Raw genomic sequence first — 7,584 nt, 5'->3', positions numbered from 1 at the left:
TAGGTTTCTTACCAAACCACAATTCATACGGTGTCGTCTCAACGGATTTCGACGGAGCCCTATTTAAAGTGAATGCGGCATTCTCAATAGCATAACCCCAAAATGACAGCGGTAGATCGGTAAGAGACATCATAGATCGTACCATATCCAATAGAGTGCGATTACGACGTTTGGACACACCATTACACTGAGGTGTTCCAGGCGGCATGAGTTGTGAAACAATTCCATATTTCCTTAAGTGCGTGCCAAATTCGTGACTCAAATATTCTCCCCCACGATCTGATCGTAAGAACTTGATTTTCCTGTCACGTTGATTCTCAACCTCACTCTAAAATTCTTTGAACTTTTCAAAGGTCTCAGACTTGTGTTTCATTAAGTAGACATACCCATATCTACTCAAGTCATTAGTGAGGGTGAGAACATAACGATAGCCACCGCGAGCCTCAACACTCATTGGACCGCACACATCAGTATGTATGATTTCCAATAAGTTGGTTGCTCGCTCCATTGTTCTAGAGAACGGAGTCTTGGTCATTTTGCCCATGAGGCATGGTTCGCATGTGTCAAATGATTCATAATCAAGAGACTCCAAAAGTCCATCTGCATGGAGTTTCTTCATGCGTTTGACACCAATGTGACCAAGGCGACAGTGCCACAAGTATGTGGGACTATCATTATCAACCTTACATCTTTTGGCATTCACACTATGAATATGTGTAACATCACGTTCGAGATTAAATAAGAATAAACCATTGACCAGCGGGGCATGACCATAAAACATGTCTCTCATATAAATAGAACAACCATTATTCTCAGATTTAAATGAGTAGTCATCTCGCATTAAACGAGATCCAGATACAATGTTCATGCTCAAAGCTGGTACTAAATAACAATTATTGAGGTTTAAAACTAATCTCGTAGGTAAATGTAGAGGTAGCGTGCTGACGGCGATCACATCGACCTTGGAACCATTCCGACGCGCATCGTCACCTCGTCCTTTGCCAGTCTTCGTTTATTCCGCAGTTCCTGTTTTGAGTTACAAATGTGAGCAACTGCACCGGTATCAAATACCCAGGAGCTAGTACGAGCGCTGGTTAGGTACACATCAATAACATGTATATCACATATACCTTTGGCATTGCCAGCCTTCTTATCCGCTAAGTACTTGGGGAAGTTCCGCTTCCAGTGACCGTTTCCCTTGCAATAAAAGCACTCAGTCTCAGGCTTGGGTCCATTCTTTGGCTTCTTCCTGACAGCTTGCTTACCGGGCGCGGCAACTCCCTTGCCGTCCTTCTTGAAGTTCTTTTTACCCTTGCCTTTCTTGAACTTAGTGGTTTTATTCACCATCAACACTTGATGTTCCTTTTTGATTTCCACCTCCGCTGATTTCGACATTGAATATACCTCAGGAATGGTCTTTTCCATCCCCTGCATATTGAAGTTCATCACAAAGCTCTTGTAGCTAGGTGGGAGCGACTGAAGGATTCTTTCAACGACCGCATCATCTGGGAGATTAACTCCCAGCTGAGACAAGCGGTTGTGCAACCCAGACATTTTGAGTATGTGCTCGCTGACAGAACTATTCTCCTCCATCTTACAACTGTAGAACTTGTCGGAGACTTCATATCTCTCGACCCGGGCATGAGCTTGGAAAACCATTTTCAGCTCTTGGAACATTTCATATGCTCCGTGTTGTTCAAAACGCTTTTGGAGCCCCGATTCTAAGCTGTAAAGCATGCCGCACTGAACCAGGGAGTAAGCATCACTACGCGTCTGCCAAGCGTTCATAACGTCTTGTTCTACTGGGAAAACAGGTGGTTCACCTAGCGGTGCATCAAGGACATATGCTTTCCTGGCCGCTATGAGGATAATCCTCAGGTTACGGACCCAGTCCGTGTAGTTGCTGCCATCGTCTTTCAGCTTGGTTTTCTCTAGGAACGCGTTAAAGTTGAGGGCAACATTAGCGTGGGCCATTTGATCTACAAGACATATTGCAAAGAATTTTAGACTATGTTCATGATAATTAAGTTCATCTAATCAAATTATTTAATGAACTCCCACTCAAATAGACATCCCTCTAGTCATCTAAGCGATACATGATCCGATTCAACTAGGCCGTGCCGATCATCACGTGAGACGGACTAGTCATCATCGGTGAACATCTACATGTTGATCGTATCTTCTATACGACTCATGTTCGACCTTTCTGTCTTCCGTGTTCCGAGGCCATGTCTGTACATGCTAGGCTCGTCAAGTCAACCTAAGTGTATTGCGTGTGTAAATCTGGCTTACACCCGTTGTATGCGAACGTTAGAACCTATCACACCCGATCATCACGTGGTGCTTCGGAACAACGGACCTTAGCAACGGTGCACAATTGGGGGGAACACTTTCTTGAAATTATTGCGAGGGATCATCTTATTTATGCTACCGTCGTTCTAAGTAAATAAGATATAAAACATGATAAATATCACATGCAATCAAATAGTGACATGATATGGCCAATATCATTTTGCTCCTTTTGATCTCCATCTTCGGGGCGCCATGATCATCATTGTCACCGGCATGACACCATGACCTCCATCATCATGATCTCCATCATTGTGTCTTCATGAAGTTGTCTCGCCAACTATTACTTCTACTACTATGGCTAACAGTTAGCAATAAAGTAAAGTAATCACATGACATTTATGTTGACACCCAGGTCATAAATAAATTAAGACAACTTCTATGGCTCCTGTCGGTTGTCATACTCATCGACATGCAAGTCGTGATTCCTATTACAAGAACATGATCAATCTCATACATCACATATATCATTCATCACATCCTTTTGGCCATATCACATCACACGGCATATGCTGCAAAAACAAGTTAGACGTCCTCTAATTGTTGTTGCAAGTTTTTACGTGGCTGCTATAGGTTTCTAGCAAGAACGTTTCTTACCTATGCCAAACCACAACGTGATATACCAATTTCTATTTACCCTTCATAAGGACCCTTTTCATCGAATCCGATCCGACTAAAGTGGGAGAGACAAATACCCACTAGCCACCTTATGCAACTAGTGCATGTCAGTCGGTGGAACCAGTCTCACGTAAGCGTACGTGTAAGGTCGGTCCGGGCCGCTCATCCCACGATGCCGCCGAATCAAGATAAGACTAGTAACGGCAAGTAAATTGACAAAATCGACGCCCACAACAACTTGTGTTCTACTCGTGCATAGAAACTACGCACAGACCTAGCTCATGATGCCACTGTTGGTGATCGTTGCAGAAATTAAAAAAAATTCTACGCATCACCAAGATCAATCTATGGAGTAACTAGCAACGAGAGGGGAGTGCATCGTCATACCCTTGAAGATCGCGAGTCGGAAGCGTTGCAAGAACGCGGTTGGAGGAGTCGTACACGTAGCGATTCAGATCGCGGCTGAATCCGATCTAAGCACCGAACAACGGTGCCTCCACGTTCAACACACGTGCAGCCCGTTGACGTCTCCCGCGCCTTGATCTAGCAAGGAGGAGGGAGAGGTTGAGGAAGAAGGCTCCAATAGCAGCACGACGGCGTGGTGGTGATGGAGTGGCCGTTCTCCGGCAGGGCTTCGCCAAGCTCACACGGAGGAGGAGAGGTGTTGGAGAGGGGAGGGGCTGCGCCTTGGATGTGGTGCTGCAGCCCTCCCCTCGCCCCTCTATTTATAGGGAGAAGGGGGAAGGGGGGCCGGCCCCTCTAGATGAGATCTAGAGGGGGGGCGGCGGCCAAGGGGGAGGGGGCTTGCCCCTCAAGCAAGGGGGGCGCCCCCCTTTAGGGTTCCCCCCAAACCCTAGGCGCATGGGCCCTAGTGGGGAATGGCGCCCAGCCCACTAGGGGCTGGTTCCCTTCCACCTACAGCCCATAAGGCCCTCCGGGGCAGGTGGACCCTCCCGGTGGACCCCCGGAACCCCTCTGGTGGTCCCGGTACAATACCGATATATCCCCGAATATTTCCGGTGACCGTATGATGACTTCCCATATATAAATCTTCACCTCCGGACTATTCCGGAACTCCTCGTGACGTCCGGGATCTCATCCGGGACTCCGAACAACATTCGGTAATCACATACAAATCTTCCTAATAACCCTAGCGTCATCGAACCTTAAGTGTGTAGACCCTACGGGTTCGGGAACCATGCAGACATAACCGAGACAACTCTCCGGCCAATAATCAACAGCGGGATCTGGATACCCATGTTGGCTCCCACATGTTCCACGATGATCTCATTGGATGAACCATGATGTGGAGGATTCAAGCAATCCCGTATACAATTCCCTTTGTCAATCGGTACGTTACTTGCCCGAGATTCAATCGTCGGTATCCCAATACCTCGTTCAATCTCGTTACCGGCAAGTCACTTTACTCGTTGCGTAACACATCATCCCGTGACCAACCCTTAGTCACATTGAGCTCATTTCGATGATGTCTTACCGAGTGGGCCCAGAGATACCTCTCCGTCATACGGAGTGACAAATCCCAATCTCGATTCGTGCCAACCCAACAGACACTTTCAGAGATACCCGTAATGCACCTTTATAGTCACCCAGTTATGTTGTGACGTTTGGCACACCCAAAGTATTCCTACAGTATCCGGGAGTTGCACAATCTCATGGTCTAAGGAAAAGATACTTGACATTAGAATAGCTTCAGCAGACGAACTACACGATCTTGCGCTATGCTTAGGATTGGGTCTTGTCCATCACATCATTTTTCTAATGATGTGATCCCGTTATCAATGACATCCAATGTCCATGGTCAGGAAACCGTAACCATCTATTGATCAACGAGCTAGTCAACTAGAGGCTCACTAGGGACATGTTGTGGTCTATGTATTCACACATGTATTACGATTTCCGGATAACACAATTATAGCATGAACAATAGACAATTATCATGAACAAGAAAATATAATAATAACCATTTTATTATTGCCTCTAGGGCATATTTCCAACATGATCCGGGATGATGCTGGGGAGGTTATGTTGGCCCGTGCGTGACGGAAGGAGAATATTGCCAACCCTTTTGCTGCGGAAGCTACTGCCATGTCTGAGGCTGTCTCAATGGCAGCCGAGGTTGGTGCACTCCGGGTGATTTTTGAAACAGACTCAAAACTCCTGTCCGAAGCACTTGACTTTACCAAGGTGGACTCATCTCCTTATGCGGCCATCATTGAAGATACTAAATTCCAGCTCAAAATATGGTTCTTTCAATACTCTATTAGTGTATGTCGTCATAGTGCAAACTCTGTAGCACACGAACTAGCTAAAGTTGATCGTTGTTGCTTGTCAAACGATAGTGCTAGCTGAAACTCTATTGTACCGCCCTCAGTGGCTGTTTGTGTTTCGGGTGATTTGCCCGTGCACCGTTAATTTATAAAGCTTTGCTTTACCTGAAAAAAAGCTCGGGGAGGAGCCAAGCTCTCCGGCCGGTGCGCCATGGGAACGGCCAAGCTCTCCGGCCGGTCCGCGAGCCTCCGTGCGGCGCCGGCCTCCTCCCACGAGCGCAGCAGCTCCGCCTGGATCTGGGGATGAGGTCGTGGGTTGTGTGGTGGCCGATGGGGCGCGGCCTCCGGTGTGGATCAGACGGAGCCCGTGGGTTTCGCGAGAGATGAGATGAGGTGAGGTCCGGTCCGTTCTCCGGCGCCGCCTGTCTTCTCCCCGGAACCAACTCGGACTCCGAAACAGACTCGTGCTCCCGTCTACACAAACGCTCTCGCGCGCCCCGCCCCGCCTGTCTCCTCCCCGTCCGCGATTTGGTTTCGTGGTATGAGCTCTATATATCTTGATCCGCCCCGACGCCCACAAGACCAGATCGATTGCGCTGATCTTTTGCCTCCGGTTTGTAGGATGTCTAAGCGACGACGCCGGAGCGAGGAGGGTGAGGCCAACTGCCATGACCGCAGCGGCAACAAGCACAAGAGCCTCTATCTGGTTCTAGACGACTGGCACAGGGGCTTCACCATCCGCAAGCTTGACGCTGGCAGCCCTGACCTAAGCCACCCGCCTGTCGTCCGGCTAGTGTCACCTGCGCGTGACCTTCCCATGGACTTTGCAGCACTGGGCGGCAACATCATAGCCACCAGCAACCAATATGCTGCCACCGTGGTCTTCGACACGGAAACTGCCGCTCTGGCCATGGGCAATCCCCTCCCTGATTCACTCCTCGATGCGGCCAACTACTTTCTCACCGCCGGCGACGCGCTGTTTGCGTTCGCCTACTACTTCATGAGGCGGCCTCAGTCCTTTCACGTCCTGACCACCACCAAGGACGACATGGACACTTTGTGCCCAAGCACTGACTGATCCTGGAAAAGCATGCCGGCTCCCTTCACCAAGGCTGAAAAGATTAAATCCTACGCCCTTCACCCGGACGGACACACCATATTTGTGTCTTCATACACCAGCGAGGTCATCGCTGGCACCTTCTCCTTTGACACCAAGAACTGTGAGTGGAGGCGCCATGGGGATTGGATGCTCCCTTTCGAACTCGAAGGCTACTTCGACGCCGAGCTAGATGCATGGGTTGGGCTACACCTAGATGGCTACATCTGCTCCTGCCAAGTTCCCTCCCTCAGCAGTGGCAGCAGCACATTGCAGCAGCCCAAATGGAAGATCGCCAAGGATCACAAGATGTGGAACCCATGGTATCAGTTGGCTAGAGGGCGAGGGCCTACTCTCACCTACATGGTCAACTCCAGGTTTTTCCTTGTTGATTGCCTGGCGGCCGATGGTTTAGAGTTCCAGGATGCTTTTGGTGACTCTTGTGGCTGCGTGCTTAACATGACCACGTTTCGTCTCAGCTACGATCGTGAGGGAAATCTGAAAATCAAAGACAGGAACACTACCTCTTGTCGCGTGTCTAAGCAACTCTCGACCTTCTCCCCCGTGGCCTTCTGGGTGTAGCTACAGCCAAGGAAACTGCTCATGCTGTTTTTCATTTATTTAGCTGTATGTAATGCATACTAGTTATGTTCATCGTCCTATCTGTAAATTACTCCCTCCATTTTTCTATATACAAGGCCACTTTGTAAATTGGGTCCAACTCTGACCATCGATTTGAGCAACAAAATATATGTTATATGCCACACAAAGCATTGCCATATACCACATATTTTGTTGCTCATACTGATGATCAAAGTTAAACCCAAATTATGAAATGGCCTTGTATAGAAAAAGAGAGGGAGTATGATTTGAATCAATAAAAAGCAAACCGGTTATTGTGTGGAACCTTTCGGAGCTCTTAATTGTTAATTCTGCAAATGCAGAAACCGAGCAATGGATGTCTATAACTATGAGAAATTAAACAAGGAAAGTTAAACAAAGCGTAATGTGAGTTGTTCATAATTCGCAAACATTTACTTATTTATTATATGGACTGGAGAATGTTAATTCATGGCCGCTTTCTTTCCTTGACATGGTAGTACGTACAGTCTCCTGTCCATAAGTCCAAGAATATGTTAAATTTGGAACATGTTTAGGATTCAGATTTGTGTTTCATAAAAGAACACACTCAGGTTTTGGAATCGCTTTATGGAGAAGCTAGCCACTGATCGG

At 47.7% G+C, this 7,584-nt stretch overlaps 1 pseudogene; it reads left to right on the top strand.

Annotated features, from left to right (window-relative positions):
* Positions 1-5,272: 5,272 nt before the first annotated feature.
* On the top strand, positions 5,273-7,251 carry LOC119268562 (annotated as a pseudogene).
* The last annotated feature ends 333 nt before the right edge of the window (positions 7,252-7,584 follow it).

This window comes from Triticum dicoccoides, chromosome 3A (genome assembly GCF_002162155.2).
Source record: "Triticum dicoccoides isolate Atlit2015 ecotype Zavitan chromosome 3A, WEW_v2.0, whole genome shotgun sequence".
NCBI lineage: Eukaryota > Viridiplantae > Streptophyta > Magnoliopsida > Poales > Poaceae > Triticum > Triticum dicoccoides.
Note: the sequence above shows the minus strand (reverse complement) of the source record. Positions and strands in the feature narration are given on the sequence as shown.